The 23978-nt window shown below is 43.5% G+C and overlaps 1 pseudogene across 1 annotated transcript in view; it reads right to left on the bottom strand.

Moving 5' to 3' along the window:
* LOC147454247 (pantoate--beta-alanine ligase-like) overlaps positions 1–23210 on the bottom strand; it is a 41088-nt pseudogene extending 17878 nt beyond the window's left edge. Inside the window, exons 1-2 of the transcript XR_015188764.1 lie at positions 23073–23210; positions 22429–22509 (exon numbers count right to left, since the gene is read on the bottom strand). The product of XR_015188764.1 is annotated as a pantoate--beta-alanine ligase-like (transcript). The remainder of the gene's footprint in view (positions 1–22428; positions 22510–23072) is intronic.
* Positions 23211–23978: the final 768 nt, after the last annotated feature.

Below are 23978 nucleotides of genomic sequence, written 5' to 3'. Positions count from 1 at the left end.
TGCAACCAATTCGACTTGAAGGAGGTATGGATCAGGTAGCCTATGATATTTCAAAGCTGAAAGAAGCGGCTTAGTCCTCATCCTCTGATGCACCCTCACGAGCGACACCTATGGACCCTGTTAGAGAAGTCAACATGGGCGACCCTGACGACCCTCAGCACATCCTCCTAGCCTCTTGGTTATGGGATCATCTCGTGCTACTCGATCAGGTAGTCTCGTTTATGCACTCCTTTAAAGATGTCTTTGTCTGGTCTTACAAGGATTTGGAAGGAATACCACCAAAACTGGGTGTCCATACTATCCCTCTGGTTGAAGGGGATAAGCCAGTCGGACGCCGGGCGTACAAGCTCAACCCTAAGTATGCCGAAGCTGTCAAAAACGAGTTAGAAAAGATGCAAGAAACAAGGATCATTGTGCCAGTGGAGCACTCCGAGTGGCTATCACCAATGGTCATTGCACCTAAAAAGCAATCGAATAAAATCCAAGTGTGCATTGACTACCGTGCACTGAACAAGGTAACTATCCCAGATGGTTTTCCCACCCCCTTTACTGAGCGTGTGCTTGAAGATGTGGCAGGGCACGTACTATACAATTTCATGGATGGCTTCAGTGGTTACAATGAGTTAGGCATTCATCCGAGTGATCGGATCAAAACGGCTTTTGTGACTCCATGGGGCATTTTCATTTACACCAGAATGTCTTTTGGGCTAAAAAATTGTTGGAATTAGGGTTGCAGAGAAACGCACACAGCTTGGAGAAGATGAAGGAAGCTCAAGGCACACAATAGAGAGTGTATTACTTAGTGTGCAATGGAAAGATAGATAGCCCTAGAGTGATGGGCGTATATACAATGCATAGGGAAAAAAACCTCCTAAAGAGGGAAAAAATGCCCTGGCGGTCCTAGTGTGTTCACACACATCACTACCACATGTATATGGTAACAAATCCCCCCTGGAGTGATGCGGTGAACAAGAGCTGGCACATGAGTAAAGGGAAGTTCCATGCCTTGAGGACATGATCAGTCCACAAAGGGGAGTAAGCCCAAAGCTTTGCGGAAAGCTTCAAGCTTCTCACGAGACAATGCCTTTGTGAGAAGATCTGCAAGGTTGTCCTGCGTTGGCACATAAGCCAAGCTGATCTCTCCTACTGAGAGCCTCTCCCTGACAGTGGTAATGCACCTCAATGTGCTTTGTGAGAGCATGAAAAATTGGGTTCCTTGCAACTGCCAATGCGCTCTGACTGTCAGTGTAGATAGTGTTGGCAGTGTCCTATCCAACACCCAAATCAGCCATAAGGCGTCTGAGCCATACACACTCAACCATAGCTGTGAAGACTGCCCTGTACTCAGCCTCACAACTCGAAGTGGCCACAGTAGGTTGCTTCTTGCTCAACCATGATATACATGAACGGCCAATGATCCCCCCTTGGGATAAAACAAGCCAAGGTGTAAAGTGCCACTAAGGTAGCGGAAAATCTTGATAGCCTGACAATGCTTAGACCCTGGGCTATGCATGAATTTGCTGACCTATGAGACTGCAAACTGAAATTCTGGTCTCGTGTTGCATACATAAATGAGGCAGCCAACAGCAGTTTGGTAAAGAGTGACATCAGCATCATGTAGACTCAACTTCAAACCTGTTTCCATGGGAGTGGCAATAGGTTTGCAATCCTCAAGTCCAAACTTACATAGCAATGTCTCTGTAACAAACTGCTGACGTGTCAAAGCCTAAAGAATGGAGCCAACTTACAGATGCCGGCCGAGGGGCCTAAACCCTAAGAAGAACAAGCAGTAGAAGAAGTGTCACAGAGTGAGGACGTGGTTGCCCGAGTGCAGAAAACCCTAACCCTAATTTCTGCCAGAAACCCTAATTCTGAAAACCCTAATTGCAGAAACCCTAATTGCAGAAACCCTAATTTCTGAAACCCTAATTCTGGAAACCCTAACCCTAAAACCTGCAAACCCTAATTTCTGCCAGAAACCCTAACTGCTGAAGCCCTAATTCTGGAAACCCTAACCCTAAAACCTGCAACCCTAATTTCTGCCAAAAACCCTAACCCTAACCCTAAGGCAGCAGACAAATTCCGAAAATTGCGCTGACATGATCACGTGGCAGGCTGTACGGATTCCCGTGATTTACGCTGGCAGCTTTTGGCATTGCTTTTTGGACCATAAGCTTTTGAGTTTGAAAGTTTTTCATGTAAATTGCTTTTTGGATCAGAAGCTTTTGAGTTTTAAAGGCTTTTTACTATAACTGCTTTTCAGGCCAAGGGCCTTTAAATATGAGGCTAGGGCTCATTCTCTGGCATGCTTCAGTACGAAGGTGCAGAGTCTGGAGTACCGGCTTGTACTGTGTTGATGCAATATAAAGAAATACCGAAAGGGGTGCCAAGGTTTGGGGCCAATACTCTCTGGGGTGGAATTCCGCCACTCCGTGTCGCGTGTCGTCTCTCTCTCTCTCCATTTCAGTTCATTTGTTATTTGAAGTGCTTAAAGTTGTTCAGTCTGTTCTTTTCTATTGGCACGTGGTGCCCGCCTTGTGACAGTGGTATCAGAGCATCAGGCGTGTGCTTTTCTGAAAGCATACCGGTCCTACAAAAGAGCAGACAGAGCTTTATTCAAGGATATCTTCGCCCTCCAACCCGGATTAAAGAGCAGACAGAGCTTTATTCGAGGATATCTGCGCCCTCCAACCCGGACTGAGGATATCTTCGCCCTCCAACCCGGATTAAAGAGAAGACAGAGCTTTATTCGAGGATATCTACGCCCTCCAACCCGGACTTATTAGCCACTCCCACCCTTACTTCATCGTGCATCGGGCGCGCTCCCGTCTTCACCGCAGTGTCTTACAAGGCATAAGCCAATTAAGATCACTTGCAAGAGAAGGATCCAGATTTGTTTCAAGTCACTGTTTTTTTTCTCAGAAGCAGTGTCATGCAGATGTTGATGTCTACAGCTACCAAGCAGCATACTCCAAGTACTTGGCAAGCTTTCAAGAAAATATTTTCCCGAAGTTATATGGTTTCTGACATCTTCCTTCGGAATGCAACTTCTAGCAGAGTGGGGTCCGGTATCCTGAAATGCTTGCCATGGAAACCCTAGCAGATTATAACTTGAAGTTTCTTGACATCTCCCAGTAGATGTCTCTTCACGAGCAGATGACCTTGGAGATTCGGTGTGATTGCTATCATGGGACTACCATCACTGCCAAAGAAACACTGTTTGTCCAAGAGCTGATGGACCATGCTATGCTCGGCTATGACCTTACGGATTGAACCTAACCCTAATTTTTTGGTGCAGGTTCCAGGATGGAAAGTCAGTCGACTTTTCGAGCTCGATTGATGTCGAGATTGCTTTTTAAGTTTAAGTTCTATTTGATCTTGTTTGGTGATCCTGTTTGGAATTTGTTTGAAATGGATGATATCTGTTTTGAACCTGTGTTGGTGCCGATTTGAATTGTTTGACTCTGGTTTGATACTGGTTTCAATGATTGGTGATTTTACTCCCGGGTGGAGAAGTGAGAAATACTGTTTTGGTATTGTTTGAACCTCGGAACGACGCAGGCTGATGCCTGGGGAGCGTTTCGTTGTATGTTTGAAAACCTCCGAACGACGCAGGCCGATGCCTGGGGAGCGTTTGGTTGTATGCTTGTAAAATACTTGTTGGTGTGACTCCCGGCCCGGACCTGGATGGTTATGCGGGAGGAGTATTAAGAAGTCTGAGCAGTGGTTACTCTCAGCATCTCCAAACGACGCAGGCTGCGGTCTGGGGGGCGTTTGGTTGTAAAAGGCCTCTATATCTCCCGGCCCGGACCTTTTTAGGTTATGCGGGAGGAGTGATGAGGGAGTCGTTGAATATCTCCCAGCCCGGACCTTGTTAGGTTATGCGGGAGGAGTGTTCATCGGCGGCTTTATGTTTCTATGTCTTGTAACATCCATATGTGAGCATTTGTGTTGCATTGTGATGTGCCAACCACTGAATATTCCTAATTGGATGAGATTGCCTGGGTATGTAATTTTAGTGCATCAAGACACCCGTGGAAGATCAGTACGGTCTGGGTGTGATGGCTAATTTTACTACGCCAGAATATCAAGAGTTCCGATCTGGACGAAAGGAGAAGCTAACTCCTTGATCAAAACAGCCGATAGGAGCAACTAACTCCTTGATCAAAAGAGCAGAAAGGAGAAGCTAACTCCTTAATAAAAAGAGCAAATTGATTGTCCCTCGGAAATTTTTGAGCTAACTTGAGTTGTTTTGCAGGTATGCTGTAATCGCGGACGATTACTCTCTTTCAAGAAGCGGAGATGTAACAAACTGCTGACGTGTCAAAGCCTAAAGAATGGAGCCAACTTACAGATGCCGGCCGAGGGGCCTAAACCCTAAGAAGAACAAGCAGTAGAAGAAGTGTCACAGAGTGAGGACGTGGTTGCCCGAGTGCAGAAAACCCTAACCCTAATTTCTGCCAGAAACCCTAATTCTGAAAACCCTAATTGCAGAAACCCTAATTTCTGAAACCCTAATTCTGGAAACCCTAACCCTAAAACCTGCAAACCCTAATTTCTGCCAGAAACCCTAACTGCTGAAGCCCTAATTCTGGAAACCCTAACCCTAAAACCTGCAACCCTAATTTCTGCCAAAAACCCTAACCCTAACCCTAAGGCAGCAGACAAATTCCGAAAATTGCGCTGACATGATCACGTGGCAGGCTGTACGGATTCCCGTGATTTACGCTGGCAGCTTTTGGCATTGCTTTTTGGACCATAAGCTTTTGAGTTTGAAAGTTTTTCATGTAAACTGCTTTTTGGATCAGAAGCTTTTGAGTTTTAAAGGCTTTTTACTATAACTACTTTTCAGGCCAAGGGCCTTTAAATATGAGGCTAGGGCTCATTCTCGGGCATGCTTCAGTACGAAGGTGCAGAGTCTGGAGTACCGGCTTGTACTGTGTTGATGCAATATAAAGAAATACCGAAAGGGGCGCCAAGGTTTGGGGCCAATGCTCTCTGGGGTGGAATTCCGCCACTCCGTGTCGCGTGTCGTCTCTCTCTCTCCATTTCAGTTCAGTTGTTATTTGAAGTGCTTAAAGTTGTTCAATCTGTTCTTTTCTATTGGCACGTGGTGCCCGCCTTGTGACAGGCTCTGATACCACTGTCATTGTGGCAGGGACGGAGTTTGCATGGGTCCACAAACATCACTATGCACAAGCTGCAACCTACAAACTGAACCATCCTTTGGAAACTTAGAACGCTGCATCTTGCCCAAAATACAGCCTTCACAAACATGTTTGACAGGTGCTTCAAGAGGCCGCAAAGAAGCAACCATATCAGATTTCTGCAAACCCAGCAAACTGGCAAAATTCAGATGACCAAAACGTGCATGCCAAAGTTTTGCATCTGAAATAGCCCTTGAATCTGCAACAGCATTTGCAAAATTTTGTCCACACTTGTCATACAAAGTGAGCTTATACAGCCCATGGCACAAAAGGCCAGATGCAACAATTTCATCACCAAAACTGAGATCATGAACTGTACATCTGTCATCCACAAATTTGACTACAAGTCCAAGTCTAGCAAGTGCGAATACAGACAAGAGATTCTTCTTGATCCCAGGTACATAAAGTGCATCAACAAGTGTGAAAGAACTGCCATTAGCAGCAGTAAGCACAATCTTTCCAACTCCCTGAACTGGATAAGAGGCATTGTTGGCACAAGTGACTGAATTCCCTTGAGGGACAGACTCGAGAGAGGTAAACAATTCACGATGTGAGGTAATGTTGTTTGTAGCACCACTGTCGAAATACCACACATGTGAATCTGCAGCAACTGACAAGCATGCATCATGGACAGCAGGATTGTAAGTGCACTCTGCACTAAAAGCCCATTCTGCATCAACATCAGCATTACAGTCTCTTTTCACAGAAGACTCAACAATGGCTGCATTTGTAGTGGAACCAGCATTTGCAGTGGAACCACTCTCTTTCTTCTTAGCCTCTTTGGCCTTCAACTTAGGATAGGACTTGATCAAGTGATCATTAGCTTTACAATAATGGCAACGCATCTTCTTTTTGCCATTATCACCAGAATTTCCAGACGAATTGCTGCCAGCAGAAGCATTAGGAACAGAATTTTTGCCACTCACAGCAGAACCATAAGAAGTAGCTGCATTACTGTTACCACCCTTTCTTTGAGAAGCAATAAAAGCCTGTTCAACTGCACACTACCTAGTCCTGTTTTTTCTAGAAAGTGACTCTTGCAACAACAATGTGCATAATGCATCAAACTTGATAACTTCTGGATTTCCTTGGGTCATGAGTCTCCAAGTACTAGCAAAAGTCTGGTAGGAATCTGGTAAGGCATCAAGAACAGTCTGCACCAGGGAACTGTCTGAAATGACTTCACCTGCAGAAGTTGCTCATTGATATCCTTGACACTAGCAAGGAAAGTGTCCATATCATCTTCCTCATGCATAATCTTTGACTCTAGCTCTTTACGCAGCAAAGCAATCTTGCCTCGTTACGGCTTACATAAAGACCTGCTAGAATATCCCAAGCCTGTTTTATAGATTTTGTTGAACGGATGCAAGGTGGAACCAAACGTAAAATACTGTACGTATTCGGTACGTAAGGTACGCAGTCCTATATGGATTGAGGTTTAAGGTACGTAAAAATACGCACTATTGGTAAAAAACCCTTAAAAATTAGGAAAAACATTTGAAATTTCACAAAAGAAGCCCACAAATATATAAACTATCAATCTATATGGCTAAATGAAAAGGCCTACCTGCATTAAAATTTAAACATCAATCAAGTGACCTACCATGGTCCATATACGAACATGGGACACAATACCCGATTTCAGTAATAGTATGACAGACTCGATACCATAATCTCAAAAGCAACATAGCATTGTAAGGTAAGAGACAATGTACATCAATGATCATACAAGGGTGAAGATCCAAAGATTGACTAATGATGATTAAAATACTGCAAATACAAAACTCAACACTACAATCATCCCGGCATGAAAATGGCATATCAATCATGACCAATGAGAATGACATTATGACATAGCAATCATGACCAATGTCTGATGCCAACTACAAAAGCTCATAAACTAGCAAGGTGCAAATGCCAAAAGTTAAAACTAATACATAGCATGAATAATACTAGAAAAAACCCAATGGAGTCCTCAGTCAAGAGACTCAAGTCTCTCTCTCCCAAGACAACTAGCTTAGAACTCATCATCGGATGAAGATGAGCTCTCTGCAGAGGAGAGAATGTTTTGCAGATTTTGTAGAACGGATGTGAGGAACAATGGTGCGCTTCACAGACAACGCAATCAATGCATGAGCCTGCGCATCCTTTACATCCCAATGAGCTTGTTCTTCCGTAGGCAAAACAACTCTAACAACAGCAATCCTTGCAGCAAGACCTGCAACATCCTCAACATCACCTACATCCTCAGAACCAGGACGTACATCAATGCCCTGCACAATGTTCCAGACGCCCTTTGACACAAGAATACTTTGCATCATATAAGCCCACATAGGGTAGTTGTCCCCATCCAACCTGTCCTTGGCAGCAAACATCTTGAACACATCTGTGTTGTTGTTGTCAGCCATGGTAAATGCTGCACCTGATGTGAAAACTGCCCGAAAATAGGAGAAACGGAGCGGGAACAACACGTGCTATATAGCACAAACCGTAGAAGACTATAAGGCACCTGTTATGCAGAAAACGACATTGACAGAAATTTTGCACAAAATGACGAAATAGCTTGTGCAGTACTGCCTGTAGTGGAAACGGAGGCCAAAATGAGCCCAAATCAAAAATCTGAGCAAACCAAGCTCTACGAGCTTACCCGAAATATTTGTCGACCTGCGAACGCTCGCCAAAGCTCACTGAAATCGGAGAAAGTGAGCAGGCGTGTACTGGAGCAGCTGGCCACTAAGCCCGGGAGGACACAACCTGCTCTGATACCAATTGTTGGAATTATGGTTGCAGAGAAACGCACACAGCATGGAGAAGACGAAAGAAGCTCAAGGCACACAATAGAGAGTGTATTACTTAGTGTGCAATGGAAAGATAGACAGCCCTAGAGTGATCGGCGTATATACAATGCACAGGGAAAAAACCTCCTAAAGAGGGGAAAAATGCCCCGACGGTCCTAGTGTGTTCACACACATCACTACCACATGTATATGGTAACAAAAATGATCCGTCCTCTTTCAATCGCATAGTATACCTCATCTTTTTCCCTTTGCTTACGGATCATCTTCGCATCTTCAAGGACGATTTTTCAACCTTCTCGGGTGCTCAATGTTCGAAAGCAGTGGAGAATCTAGAGAAACACCTCGCCCAGCTCTTAGCTTTCTTCCCCAGGTGTACAGGGAGACACGCTTAAAGCTCAATCCAAACAAATGTCACTTTTTCGTCATTGAAGGTACATTGTTGGGCCATGTGGTATCTGTTAAAGGCTTCGCACCAGACCCAAAGAAGATAGTAGCGATATTGAGGTTGCCTCCTCTCATCAATCCTAAAGGTGTCCAAAGCTTTGTAGGCCATACAGGGTATCATCGCGGATTCATTAGGATGTATGCTGATGTTGCTCAACCCCTTACCTGTCTGACAAGTGCTGCTGTACCATTTCAGTGGTCCACAGCTGAAGCTCAAGCCTTTGCTTACCTGAAAAAGCGCCTGACTGAAGCTCCGATTTTGGTAGCCCCTGATTAGTCTCTAACTTTCCATGTACATAATATTGATGCTAGTCAAACAGCTATGGGAGCTGTCCTCACTCAGTCTAGTAAGGAATTTAATCTCTATCGTCCCGTTCATTATGCAAGCAGGTTGCTCACGAGAGTGAGCGGAATTATAGCACTACCGAGAGAGAAGGTTTGGCCATTGTTTATGCTCTTCAAAAAATTTGGCACTATTTATTAGGGATTCACTTCACAGTGATTACTGATCATCACGCTCTTCGATACCTGCTCAATAAGCCACAAGTTGCACGCACGGTCTGGCCATGGCTCCTTCTGTTACAAGAGTTTGATTTCGAAGTGGTACTTTGTCTTAGCAAACCCCATGTCATGACCGACCATCTCTCTCAAGTCCACTCAAGCGAGGGAGCTACAGGTATTGAAGATGACTTTCCAGATAGCAATTTATCTTATACAACTCCAAAGTGGTACGACGATGTTCTATACTTGTTATCCACTGGTAGGTTCCTAGAAAATGCTTCTCCTTTGCACAAACGCAGGTTACTATTCAAATCTCTACCATTCACTTTGATTGGTGGTCAGCTCTGTAAGGCTGGACTTGATGGTGTTCTGAGTCAGTGTGTCTCTCCCCATGAAGTGGAGTCTATTTTAGAAGATGCCCATAGCGGTCCCAGTGGTGGCCATTATCCTGGTCACGTTACAGCTCAAAAAATCCTACAGAGTGGCTTATGGTGGCCCTATGTGTTTCAAGATGCCATTGCTAATGTGAAGGTATGTGATGTATGTCAGCACTGTTCACCTAAACCTAGCATCAAACTATTCCTTACAGGTATCCATGGCATGGTAGATGGGGCTTGGACTTTGTGGGTCCAATTTCTCCGCCAGCCCAACCAGGTAATCGGAAGTATTTACTTGTGGCTACAGATTATGCCACTAAATGGCGAAGGTTTTTAACTACGGCTGATTGCACTAGCTCTACAGTAGCAAAGTTCTTGTACGAAAATATATTTTGCAGGTTTGGGTGTCCCTTAGAGATTACAAGTGATAGAGGCAGCCATTTTGTCAATGATCTGATAACCACACTGCTAGACAGCTACAAAATCTTCCATCGCAAGTCGTGCTCTTAGTACCCCAGAGCAAATGGACAAGCAGAGAGCACAAACAAAGTTCTCATTGCTCTACTTCGTAAAGCTTGTCATCTGCATCCACCTTCTTGGGCTCAAGCAATCCTCGGCACTATTTGGGCGTATCACACTTCCTTAAGAGCAACTACGAACTACACTCCTTTTCAACTGGCTTTTGGGTTAGAAGCAATCGCCCCTATTGAATTCAACTCTGGCTCCGCTAGTGTGGGCAGTCTCCGTGTCTCAGCAAATCTTGCCTCTGCCAATCTATCTCGTCTCTCCCTGTTGGATGAAAGCCACATGTTAGCTTCGTCCGGACTGCAAGCAGAGCAACTTCGTCGTAAAGCATGGCATGATCGCCATCTTCGTAAGCAAAAAATTGGCAAGGACCATTCATAGTACAAGATATTCTACCACAGGGAGCGATACAGTTAGTGACTCTGGAAGGTATTTCCTTGCCGTTGGTAAATGGCTCCAGGATTAAATGCTACTATCCTTCAACATAAGCCTTAGGTCGGCGTCTCTTCTACTAAGTACTTTACCATGCAAGGCAGGGTGCGTTCCGTTGTGTCCCGACCAATTGCGTGCCCTACCTACTCAACTCACTTCTCTAACTTACGTCATAAGAGTCCTTCCTCACTTTCAATGCTGTTCTTTCCAGCCTATGTCTCTTCTGTTCCCAAGTTTTTATTGCTTACCTTAAACATTGTTCTTCCGTCCTATGTCTATCTTTTGTTTCCAAAAAAGAATTCTATGGATTACTGCTATGTCTACTTCACGAAGGATATTCTTTCATTAAGCATTCTTCTATTGGGTTAATTGAATCAGTCTGCAGCCTTTCCGTTCCCTCTGATTATTGGATTTTCATCACAGTCTTTCTCCTAGTTTAGTTTGAAGAGTGTGAAAGTGTAATCTGTACAGCTATTGGAGCTGATCAAATTTTGGATGCAATAATCTCCACATCTTGCGTTGCAAAGGGCTACAGTGTCACGGGCACGGGACATGTAGTTAGTCACAGTTGGCCCGGGTTTCACACTGGACAGACTCTCTTGTCGGGTCGGTGATGGTGACACGTGGCAGGGATACGGGTGGTGGTCCAGTCAACATCGTGGCCAACGCACCACCTCACAGTTCATAGATAGGCTTAGCTGGCGTGGATATTTTGCAATCATTGGTGGCTCTTCATGTTTGTATATATCCATAGCTGTTTGGGGTTTGGAGAGACTTTTTGTATGGTTTAGCATCTAGTCTTGGTCTTGAGTCTAGAGTTCTCACGACACTGGCACTCTCCCTGCACATTGGAGCATCGACACCCCCATTGTGTCCTGAGCTTGGAGCTGTGTGTGCTGCCAGCTAGAGTTGTATGGTTCTTTGAGCTTGTCAAGTTCCATTGAGTTGAGTCTGCAGTCATGTTTTGAGTCATATTTTGCTTTTGTGTTTGAGTCATGTTCCTGTGTGATGTTTCTTATGTTGGAGTGAGGTTTCATGCATACTGCACCGAGGAGGCTGAGAGGAGCACCCACTCTAGAGAGCACCACATCCTTTTTCTCCCTACAGGGTACGGAGGCCTTGGCTCTAATGAATCGAGAGATCATAGATATCAAGGGCCTCTCTATATGTCTCCAACCATCCTGGCCTACAGAAGGTCCCCATATCTACACCTCATACAACATAGCTGAGGCTACTAAAGTATAAAAAAGGCATAACTTTGTCCGAGGTTCCTGGAACTCAACCTGCGAACACATCCTCTCCAAGCCTCCCAAGGCTGCAAAAGCTCTAGTGAGTTTAGTCTTTACTGCTCTCCCCAAAGAAAACCTCTGCCCAGTGAAGACAACCCCAAGGTAAGTGTATGCATCTGTATACTCTACAATCTCTTGACCATATGTGAAAGTCGGTGTTGATTTATATCGCGCTTTGTGGTCGTCATGATCAAAATGACATGTCGGCTTATTCTGATTGGGATCCAAATTGAAGCCAAATCACACAATGTTTTTGAAGAAGTATGTGACAAAGCAAAGGAGTTTTCACTGAATTATGATACTTGTTTGCAAACCAAAGCTTATTTTGAAGTCATTGGCTCAAAGATGGAGTCTACTCAATGGATTAAAGATTTTCTCATGATTTTATGGCTCTTCAAGTTTGTCTTGTATGAGCTCTCATGGATGTCGATTTACTTGGTGGGTTCCTAGCCCTGGCATGTTGCCACTAAATGGTGCACTTGTATTCACACTTTTGGTGGGAAGGCACACCATATCCGGTTTGATGATTGTAATGCACTTTAGGAAGTGTATTTGTGCATCTTGGATTAGTTCCAGAAACTGTACTTTGCATTTTCTATATGCTTGGGGGGGAAAAGGGCGTTGTATATGTATACCTTGGAGTAGACTCCAGGCACTGCGTTTTGCATCATGGTATTCTGTGAGCACTGAGTTTTTGGAACAAGGGATTTGTGGGTATCGAGTCAAAAGTTTTTGCGGGGAAAAAGTTTTTACCACCAGACTGTGCTAGGTGTTGAACCGTAATATATGCACTATTCCATAGGCTTTACACTAAGGTCTATGGGGGCAATGAAAGGTCACCTTGGAAGAGGTGCCAAGAGGCATGGAAAAGTTATAAAAGGTCTTTCTTGTTGTAATGAATGAATCAATAAATGAGTAAATGTTTGGGGCATCTTGTAAGTATTATATGCACCATTGAGACATGCTGAAACATCCATCTGAAAAACCGGCCACCCAAAGAAGGCAGCAAGGGAAAAAACAATCCGTATGGTCGCCATTCGTGCAGTCGATGCAAAGGTCTCCTCGTAGTCTACAGCGGGTTTTTGGGAAAAGCAACTAGTCTTGCCTTGTGTTTGTCCAAAGAACCATCAGATTTGTACTTGGTCTTGTAGACCCATTTGACACCAATCACTTCCCGCTTGGCACGCCGCAAAACCAACACCCAAGTGTTGTTCTTCTTGATGGAATCAAGTTCTCTCTGCATAGCCAACTTCCACTTCGGTTGTGAAAGTGCCTTCTCAATTGTAGGAGGATCTCTGTCCTTGATCACTGTAAACATCAAAGCATAGTTGTCAAAAACTACTGACGTGTCACTGAAGAACAGAGCCTACCCACAGATCCCGGTCGAGGGGCCTAAACCCTAAGAAGCAACAGCAGCACAGCAGAAGAAGAAGTGGTAGACGAAGTTTTACCAACTTATAAAGTCTTGCCGAGAGGCCTATTTTTAAAGAAGAGTTGCCACCAACTTACCAGACCCCGTCCGATGGGGCCAAGTGACCTAAAGAGATTAAATAAAGCAGGACCAGCACATACACGCTCCAACTCTCTTGCATAAAACCTAATGATGTGGCAACTGTATGGTTGTCCGCAAATTGCATTGACAGTGCAATGTGGTAGCATGTACGGACTTCTGCATTTTACGCTGCAGGTGCTGACGTGGCATGTTATATGGATTTTTCACTAGCTGCTTTTGGACCAAATGCTTTTGAGTTTATAGCTTTTCACGTGAACTGCTTTTGAGAGGCCAAGGGCCTTTAAATATGAGCCAAGGGCTCATTCTTTGGCACGCTTCAATGTGAAAGTGCAAAGGATGGAGTATCAGCACTGTACTGAGTTCAAGCAATATAAAGAAATACAGAAAGGGGCGCCAAGGTTTGGGGCCAGTGCTCTCTCAGGGTGGAACTCCGCCATTCCCCGTCTCGTGTGTCGTGCATCTCTTTTAGTTCAATGTTATTTTAAGTGATTAAAGTTGTTTAGTCTGTCCTTTTTTGTTGGCACGTGGTGCCTATCCCCGTGATAGTGGTATCAGAGCTTCAGGCGTGTGCTTTTTTGAAAGCATACCAGTCCTATCAAAGAGCAGGCAGAGCAATGTAGCATTTCCAAAGTTTATTAAAGAATCTTCATCCCCCAACCTCGGACTAAAACCGGCCTGTAGGGCGGTAGACTTTGGTTTTCACCCGAAACTTTACTTTAGACTTTAGGACACAGAGAAACTTTGCAAATAAAACATGTGATTGGAATTAACACTCCAAATGAGCACGGCTTGGAAGCTAGAGCGCTCCAAGCAAACCCAACAACCTGTTCGCGCCAAAAATTGGCGCCCCTTTCGATATTTCTTTATTCTTATTGCAAAAACTAACTCTCACCAAGCTGCCCATACCTGTCCATGGCTGTAATTGCAGGTTTTTGACCCAATTTTGCCAACATAACCGCGCGAAACCCTTGTAGGTCAAAACTACACATCAAGGAAACTTTGCCTTCCGGTTTGGAAGCTTTCCAGTGAGCTGCAGGTCAATTTCAGCGAGCTGTAATTCCCTGTTTTGTCACTATCACATGCCCAAAGCCTTGTTACGCATCCCAAGGCTCCCCTGGCATTGCCTACAATTTAGTTGCGAAACCCTAAACTTGCAAAAAAACACAATAGGCTGTAATTCTCTGTTTTGGATTGTTTTGGGTGGAACGAGCACGCCTACACATGTCTCAGGTGCTCCCGCACGCAATGAGACAGGTCCCCTTTGAAAGGGACAAGTTTTCACGTGAGAAAACTCTCCATGTTTGCAATCCCTCGCGATGGAACTGTGCGTACCTGTGGGGATTAGCAATTAGTAGTTCTTGTACATAAGGCTCTTGCATTGGCAAACGTGCATAAAACCCCCAGAATTGTACATGGTCATCTAAGGAGCCCAACTAGTGGGGCATTACCATATGTGCAAAGGGGAGAGAGAGATGCACGAGAGCAATCATTGTGCTATATAGAGCAAGGGAGAAGGCAAGCTTTCCATTAAAGCTTCATCACCTGCACCAACTACTCACACACACGTTGTAGTCACTTAATTCACATAAATCAGCCCCTCATTTTTGGGCGCCCCCTCTTCACACAGATTGGGAAAGCTGCTCTGGAGCCGCCATGTGTCCAGTTTGTCTCTTTAGAATTAATTCCTAGTACCCACCGACTTATAAGTGTAGCGAGGGGGCCTAAATGACTTTGAGCTAAGCCTAGACACCCTTTTACAGCTCGGATTCTAGTGCCGGTCGGCCCGAGCAACTCGTGGCAATAAGGCCTTCTCGTCTGCGGATGAAACTCTCGATCGTCGGCCATTTCACACTGGCCATACAATGTCCGACCATTTGCAACTTCAAAAAGAGGGTCCCAAAAATTAAATAAAAATCATGGAAAAGAAACCAACAACTAAGGTTAGCAGTTGCCACGTCCTCGTGACAGTAATTAGCAGTTGCCACGTCCTCGTGGAATGGCTTATTAGGCACTGTCTGAAGTGCGCGAGCGGGAGCGTGTGTGTGTGTGTGTGTGCAACGATGGAGAAGAGAGGAGAGGAGGAGACCTTGTGTTTGCAGGGGCTGAAACTCACTCTATGCATGTGAGCCCCCTTATTCTATTATGTACATAATGAATAAGTATAGTGGGCGGGCACCTGGCCTAACCGGCCACATGGGCTTTACCCCAACAACCTCCCATGTAAAGGCCAATGTGGCCGTGAGAGAGAAAAGAAAACCGTACAAAACCTGTACAAGGCCATCACAAGTATGACCTCAGCCAATGCCCACTGGCTCACTGAATATGTGTGCATCCAACTCTAATTGTAGAGGAAGTATAGAGCGATCAACACCATACTCCTCACCAAAGCCGCACACATCCTGCAGGTATCTCACCATACGTTGCAAAGTACCCCTATGCTCAAGGCCAACGTTAGTCACTGCACGACTAACAACTCCCACTACAAATGCACCTACTCCAAATGCAATCTCAGGTCTCGAGATGAGTATCTCGTACATGAGACTCCCGAATGCTGATGCAATCCTAGCAATATCTGCCAATCTAACCATCTCAGTCAAATCTGGCTGAGAACTCAACTCATGGAAATCACTCTGACACCCGAACTCCAATCCCTGGAATCCATCCTCATGTCCATCGCATGTCACATGCGCACCAAGAGCATATGTCTATCCTGAACCCTGTGTGGTAAGAGCAATGCCTAGCTCTAACTCATATACATCAGCCTCTGGCCTAAGCATATCCATGAATGACTGAATCACGGCTGAATCCTCAGCACTCAAGTCATCCATCCGTCATCGTATCCATGAATGACATGCCCTACTGCACAATTGGCTCAACATGCTCACAAACTGGAGCATCATGCAACCTATCCATAAAGGAGACATACCTCATCTCTCTGCATGGCTGCGTACTCACGAAAATTGTGCCGTCTCGCACATGACGTACTCGCATCGCATGAATCGTGCCAACACTAGCACCTCTAGCTATGACTAGCTGTCCACGATGCAATCTGAAACTATGCTCATCCAACACTACCTGGCATCCGTTGTCTCATAAGTGACTCACGGAGATCAAGCTCTGTGTCAAACCTGGCACATGGCGTACATCTCGCAACACATATGATGCACCACTAGATAACGATAGTCTGACATCTCCTGCACCAACTATATCATGCATTGAACCATCAGCTAGATACCAACGTCCAAGCATACCACTAGCATATGTGCTAAACCACTCACGACTCGGCGTGACGTGAAACCTAGCGCTCACATCTAGTATCCAATGCGAAGGTAATGTGTCGTCAAGAACCAACATAAGAAAGTGAAGAGTAAACATGGGAGCAAAGTCGACATCTCCGTCATGCGTAGCCACATACACTACATCTGCTCCCACATCATCCAAAGTGATAGCATCCCTCTTGTGCTGTCTCCTGCGCTGTCTCATCCGTCGAAAACAACGCCTACGTACATGCTCTATATGACCACAATGCCAACACACAACATCTCTATGTCTACAAGATCGTCCTTTGACTGTAGGCATCTCTCTCGACTCATTTGTGCCAAAAGCATTGCACAATCTTTGCCATAACTCTCTAGTTGTACATGCATCCAAACCAATGCGATAGACAAACTCACCAAGGTGTAACATGATCGTCGAACGTGCAAGCTCATCCAAGTCCTCCCACTCATCGTCAGTCATAGACTTTGGCCTAGCATCCATGCCCTGTAATGGCAAAACTTGGACCAACTGAATCGATGCATCATGCATACCTGCTTTCCAATGCTCAAAGTTTGAACCATCAAACTTTGTATGAAAAAGCACAAACCCTGACAACGATGTACATGCCAAATCCATGGTGACAACCTATGACAAGACCAAGCACAAATCGATCAACTGACAATAGCCAAAGCTTGGCTAACTCATACACCAAGTACTGTCAAAATACAACATAAGCTGGCATAAGGTGTCTAAGAGAAGTATCAGTAAATATGGCGATCAATGTAACGAAACAAGTGAGCAAAACCGCTCAAATGATGCAAAAACACCCGCTCTAATCCAAGAGCACTATGTGGTAATCAATGAAACTATCATCAACAATCTCCCTCCTGAAGAGATTACCACATGTATGTCAAATGACATAATCCAGTGAGCAAACACTCTCACAATGCGATGCCAAAACACTATGGCAAAGCAACCACTGAGTGCCAAATGCAATCAAAACACGATTGCAAACCATGTGCATAAACAAATAAACTCGCAAGAAAAATCCGGTAGAGTTTCGGCAGTATTTGGCTATCTAACCATAATAACCATACATGCCATAAACATGCTCAAAACCATGAGCAAATCATGCGCAAAATCCACACTCAAGTATACATGAGTTACCTCAAAGTCTCAACTCCTTAAACTTGGAAAACAATCCTGTAATCAGAAACACAAAGTGCATCAACCGCACTCTACAAGCGAAGCATACACTAACATAAACTTGGATGCAAACCAACCAAAATGTGACACAAATTGATGCTCAAAATAGTTGAAAATCAGCCCACATATGCCATTGCAAGGCGAAGAATACCATCCGCCGAAAAGCACACATCATGTGCATCCACATGGAAATATAAACGAGCATCAAGCATGTACCAAATGTGTATCAAAGAGCATCCAAATGAGCTGAAAATTCAGCTCTCAATCATGCCAGAAATGCTTGCAAAACTCTCTACAAATCTGTGCACCACACTTTCTGTAATCTTCCCAATCGCATAAGTCAATGCACGTAATCTGTGATGAAACCACTCTCGAACCTGAGAGTCCACAAGAATGCATACATCCACAAAGTGTCCTCAATGTGTGCGCATAAATGTGTTTGAAAATATCAATCCACACTCTCTTCACTGAGAGCAAAACATCAATGTGCAAAACAAGAGAATGACAAAAGCTCAATCCGAGCTCTTTGAATGTAGCAAATCACCACAATATGCATACATAATCTTCAACTTTTCGAATACCCTGCAGCCTGTCACCTCATATCTTCCAAACCGCTCAGAATTTGCAGAAACTTCCTTCTGCAAAGTTGTAGACCACGCGAGAATGGACCTGAAATGTGCTGTTTATACAGGTCGAAACAGATCTGTAAAAATATGCACCTGTGTACCCTAGACGTGCAGGCAGTCTGAGTGACGAATCTCAAAATTGGTAAAGATTTTGAGAAAACTTTCTTCTGCAAAGTTGAAGAAGACAAAAAATCGGTTGAGAACCTCGGGAATCGGCTTGAATAAAGACGTTTTGATAGGCCAAAACAGATCTGCAAAAACGTGCTGCAGTTTTTGTTGCTTCTCTGTTTGCCTCCCCGCTGAGCTCCAATGGTGCTCCCAATCCCTGTGCTCTGATACCAATTGAAGTGCGCCAGTGGGAGCGCGCGTGTGTGTGTGTGTGCAGCGATGGAGAAGAGAGGAGAGGAGGAGACCTTGTGTTTACAAGGGCTGAAACTCACTCTATGCATGTGAGCCCCCTTATTCTATTTTGTTCAAAATAAATGTGAAAACATGGAAAAACAAGCAAAACTTAAAATTGTCTAGCCAGGTCATCCCATTGTAACCAGTTGTCTGAAAATTTCGAAGGAAAAACTCGCTGAAAGATGGTTCATAGCCATGGCTGTTGCACAAGAGAGTTGTCGTGTATAGCATATACACCCTCTTTGCATGTAATGAAAGAATACTCTGGCATATCGTCGTATCCTTCCCAAGTTTGTATGCCCATAGCATATGCCAAATGTGGGGAGTCTCAATGTAAGATGCATAAATTGAATCCTTGCTTCACAAAACTACTTATGGAGTTCCTGAGAGCTCATAGCTACTCGATATTCATGCTAACAGATGTATTTCATATCAAAATAAAGTCGACCTTGTTGATCATTCACAAACAATAGACCTTGTCTACTTGTAGATCTCATTAAGTACTCCTGTCGATGAATCTTGCTACCGATTTCAAGAAACGGTAACAATTACTTAAATTGAATCCTTGCTTCACAAAACTACTTATGGAGTTCCTGAGAGCTCATAGCTACTGGATATTCATGCTAACAGATGTATTTCATATCAAAATAAAGTCGACCTTGTTGATCATTCACAAACAATAGACCTTGTCTACATGTAGATCTCATTAAGTACTCCTGTCGATGAATCTTGCTACCGATTTCAAGAAACGGTGACAATTACTTGGCCATGCCGATCATGTGTGCCGTTGTCGGCTGCCCTAGTCATGGGAAAAAGAGTGATGTCTGTCCTGGAAACAATTGTATACCATTCATCAAGTCGAGGTACAAGCCGTGCTGATCTTCATGAGATCCATGTAGTCTTGCCTGGCCCTTGGCCTGACATTACTTCATTTAACGTCCGACAAGCGTGTGTTGTTGAGGTTTTTGTGTATCCAAGCCATGCTTGATATGGGTTTGCAATTAATCATTGACCTTTTGCCAATAATATATGCAACAAAAAATTTTAATGCTAAAGATAACTATCACAAGCCTTGCTTTTGCTTGGAGTGCCTAAAGTGCGCTCATCCTCATTGCAAGAAAAAACTATGCAGCATATTTTGAAACATTTGCCAAATAAACTGAAGATTTAGATGTACCCACAATGTTTTTGGGTGCACCTTGAAGCCTCTCTAATAGGCTAAACAACCCTCAACATCAGCAAAGTTGAAGGTTTCTGCTTTGAGTCGGCCATGTTGAACATCTTTGCTACCCGGCCAAGCTATGAAAAGATCTCAAAATACCATGCTTCAAAGTCTGAAAATTTTGAGACTCCCTTTTTGAAAAGCCTTGCCGGTTTGGTTATGGAAGTACTTGCTGACCTGCTGCAGTCATTGTAACGACCCTTTCTGTAGTTTTGAGGTCATATCCGTGGATGACTCTTTTGTCGCCTGCTTATTGTAACCAAGAAGATGGCGTTGCATATTTGCCAATTGTACTGTTGAAAACTCTGCACTTTGGCCTTGCCGACTTCCTTCAAACCCCTCATCAATTCCTCAAGGTGCCGAATGTGGTGGCAACAATATGCATGTTCTGCCGCTCCTTAGGTTCTCCTTGTTGAGAGCCGGGTCGATCCTCTTATGCCGTGTACAACTTCAAAATAGAATTAGCTTTTCCTCTTCTTTACCTTGATTGGCCTTGCTTCGCAATGCATGAATGGCTTATTTCTCTTTCCCCACTGTTTTGACGATGAAGGTTTCTTGTATGCATCTTGCATGATCTTCAATCTTTAATCATCAAAAATGGTGCATGTCGAAACTAAGGACGTCAAAGCTATGAAATTTTGAGAGATTCGCATCATGCCGAGTGCTTGCCCTTGCTCAATATGATGCTTTGCTGATTCTGGCTACGGTATCCACAACATATCTCGCACGCCCTCCTTGCCCGCCCTTCAATGCCTTTTCAAAATTCCACTTTTTGTGTGGCCTTCCCATGGGATGGGCCCCTAGGGTTGACCCTTGGGCGCCCCAATTTGAAAACAACTTAAGCCATGGCAGATGGCGGATGGCGGCTGCTGCCGGTGCTGCACAAGGAAAAACCACAAGAGCTAGCTGTCGAGGCCGAACCATGCACCGTCCACGTGACGAAAAACTTGCAAAGGTTCAAGGCGAAACCCAAGATGCTGATAATTCCCTATTTCATGCAGGTCAAAAACACAGCCTCCATTGTGATAAGGTTCCTTTCCGTGCGGCCTTGTTGGCCTCCTTCCCGCGTGGCCTCGTTGGCCCTCCTCAATTCTGCAAGGGCAGTTTTCCATGGCCGAGAAAGAACATGTGAGCGAGAGAGTGCTTCCACGCCCTGTTTCCCTTTGAGATGATGATGCACCCCTTGCTGCCATGGGACCTCGACACGCAAGAGAAGGAGAAAAAGACCACCTTGAGAGGCCATGCCTCTTGGAGGAAAGAAAGAGAGACGCCCTTCCCCTCTTCCATGGATCCTCCTTCCCTGAGCTCTGATACCAGTGAGAGAGCATAGGGAGATAGACATACCAATAACCACCCAAACATACCTATATATAGGCCCTTGGCCCTCCTATGTATAGCCCCTGTACTGCATGTGTATCTATCGGCCCTTGGCCAGGGCCGTGCCCTCCTATAGTCCTACCCTTGGCATGACAAATCGGTGGAACAGGAATGTCTTCTTCTATTTCATATCCCAAACGGGTGAGAGATGGAATCCAAGACACCTGAATCAATCACCATATAAGTATTAAGCAAACCATTAGGGAATTATTTATTGTCATACAAGTATTAAGTTTTCTCAATATATGATGGATACCCGACCAAAGGTATCCCGGGAAATTTTCTGTGTGTTTCAATTTAAAATCCCATCATTCAGATTCATATATTGAGAGACTTTAAATACTGTTTGCAAAACATGTTGTGTAAAGAATAAATCAAAGAAGAACTTCTTGATACATATAAAATTCATTACAAGATACTTTGATACATGACAAAGTAGGAGTTACAGCCGAAACTTCTATCAGATGAAAGCAGGGATCTTTACCTGCCAGCCAACCATAAGTACAATTAATTAGAACTAGTTTGTACTAAAATGGGTGACACGTATCCAAGCAATCCCCACTGCTTGTTATTGTTGTCACATCCCCCATACCCCAACTATACTCTTAAACATAGATTATGTTTTTTTTAGCTCGTCTATGTAAGTAGGGTCTATTACATTCTTTGAAAGATTTTATAGATTTACATGGTTTGGAGATAGGGTCCCTAATTTCTATTGGCTTGGTTTTTTTTTGCCTACTATATCCGGCCATAAGCTTGTCTCGAATCTGTTGTAGCTTAAATATGTCTGAGTGATGCTCATCCTAGTTGTTTGCATGTAACCCTGTTTATCAACAATAATTAGACATATGTGGTTAATATCTTTATGTAATAGTCCTAACTGTATGATTATTTCAATACATCTGTATGAATCCTTCATTTGTTACATTCTATGATATACACACTTACTTTTTGCTATCAAAGTTGACTAATGTCTTTATAAGTTTCTTACTTTGTCAAAATTTTTGCAGCATTTTGTTTGTAACATTACTCTTTTTTCACAAAAAAACCCAAAGTAAACCTCGACTTTCGCCCTCACAGGAGGTTGTTAGAACTTCATGCTTCATAACTGAACCCATATCTATAATTATGCTTACCACTTAACAGAAATCTTCCTAAAGAAAGTACATAATATGACATAACAACTTATTTAAGCATATGATCACAAGGCAAGGGAAACTTATTGTAAGTAGAGCTCTTGTACCGCAATACCTGGGGTTACTATTTGCCGTTGTCATCTGTATTGTCTCTCTTGTACACGTGTATTGTCCAAGGTTCTGCAACTGCTACACCCTTCAAATGATATTTTTATGCTATGTATTAGCTTTATGCGGCTACTTTTCTCTATATTTTTCATTATTATCATCTATGCTTTACTTTAATGCTTCACTACTCGTATAATTTTACATTTACTTCTGTATGTGCATACTTGAGAAATTCTATGTTACTTTTGTATTTTTTGTACATATGTCCTTATACATGCATATGTGTATGTAATAAAAAACGCTTTTTATATAGCCATGCATGTGTATTTGTAAGTCTATGTTTATATGACTATGAAAAAAACGGTATTTTCGAACTTTTTTTGATTGTGACAGCACTATATCCGTATCATAGTCGAGATAATAGCTATTATCACAGCTTTTTATCCCTTGTATGTGTGTGTATACATGTTTGAAAACACCCTTCCGGGTGCTTCTCCCCATGTGTGTTGTTTTGAGAGATGGTATTACCTTATGTGTTATGATGTGGAGATCTATTAGAACCCTTTGTGTGTGTGTAACCATGTATTGAAAACACTTTTCCTTGTGCTTCTACCAGAGCTTGTGCGATTTTTGATACAAAACATTGAATACCTCTTGTATTTTGCTGTATGTTGCTGTTTCGTATGTACTTGGAAGCTCTGTATGCAGCCCTTTGTCATCTCCAGTTGGTTTGTAGCTTGTTAGCGTGAGAGGAAGTATAGTGCAGCAACCCCAAGAGACCAACATGAGCAAGCCTTTGTGCAATGTGCCCAAGGTCAACCCGTATGGTGCATTAAGCAGTAGATGTATGTGTAGCTATTGAATGGCAGCAGAACTTGCGCTACAGTTGCAGGTGTGTGTGCTTAAAACTCCATGTAGTTGTGAGTTTTGCGCTTTTGTGTGTAGCTAATACAGGGCAGTGGTCTGTGCGCTATTAAAAAGCAAACCAATCGGTCCAAAAATGGGAATAATTTTGTAGCATTGTGTAATGTCTATTGTATAGACCTTCATAATTTATTTCAAGAGATTTAAGAATACCTTGGTACTATTCTTGATTATCCAAATGGATTCTAATTGATCTCGAGAAACTCGCAAGTTGTTTTTTGTTTAGTTGCACAATGGTGTTCTAGTTCTGTGAGAATTAGTCATGCATTCTGTGATTTTTGTATAAATTCCATTTGAGGCATCTAAGATCCATCTAACTTTATGTTTGTGTGCTTTTAAGTGAGAAAGAGTACAGGTAGTTTCTTGTTACTAGGTTTGTAACCTAGTCCTTGTTGTGTTGTAAGTAGATTTCCAGTATTATTTGGGTTAAGAGAAGTAATGGAGAATTCATCTCCATTCAATCTATCTAGTGTTGCCAAGTGTACAAGCTATTTACATATAATTGTAGTTGTATTTATAGCCTTGTCAAGTCCCACAATAAATAATTTAGATGAAAAATCTCTAATTTTTGTAACTATATCTGTAGTGCCAGTGCTAAGCCATTGTGGGTTCAAGTTTACTATTTTTTTGAGA

This window comes from Adiantum capillus-veneris, chromosome 7 (genome assembly GCF_014529385.1).
Source record: "Adiantum capillus-veneris isolate H3 chromosome 7, ASM1452938v2, whole genome shotgun sequence".
Taxonomy (NCBI): Eukaryota; Viridiplantae; Streptophyta; class Polypodiopsida; order Polypodiales; family Pteridaceae; genus Adiantum; species Adiantum capillus-veneris.
Note: the sequence above shows the minus strand (reverse complement) of the source record. Positions and strands in the feature narration are given on the sequence as shown.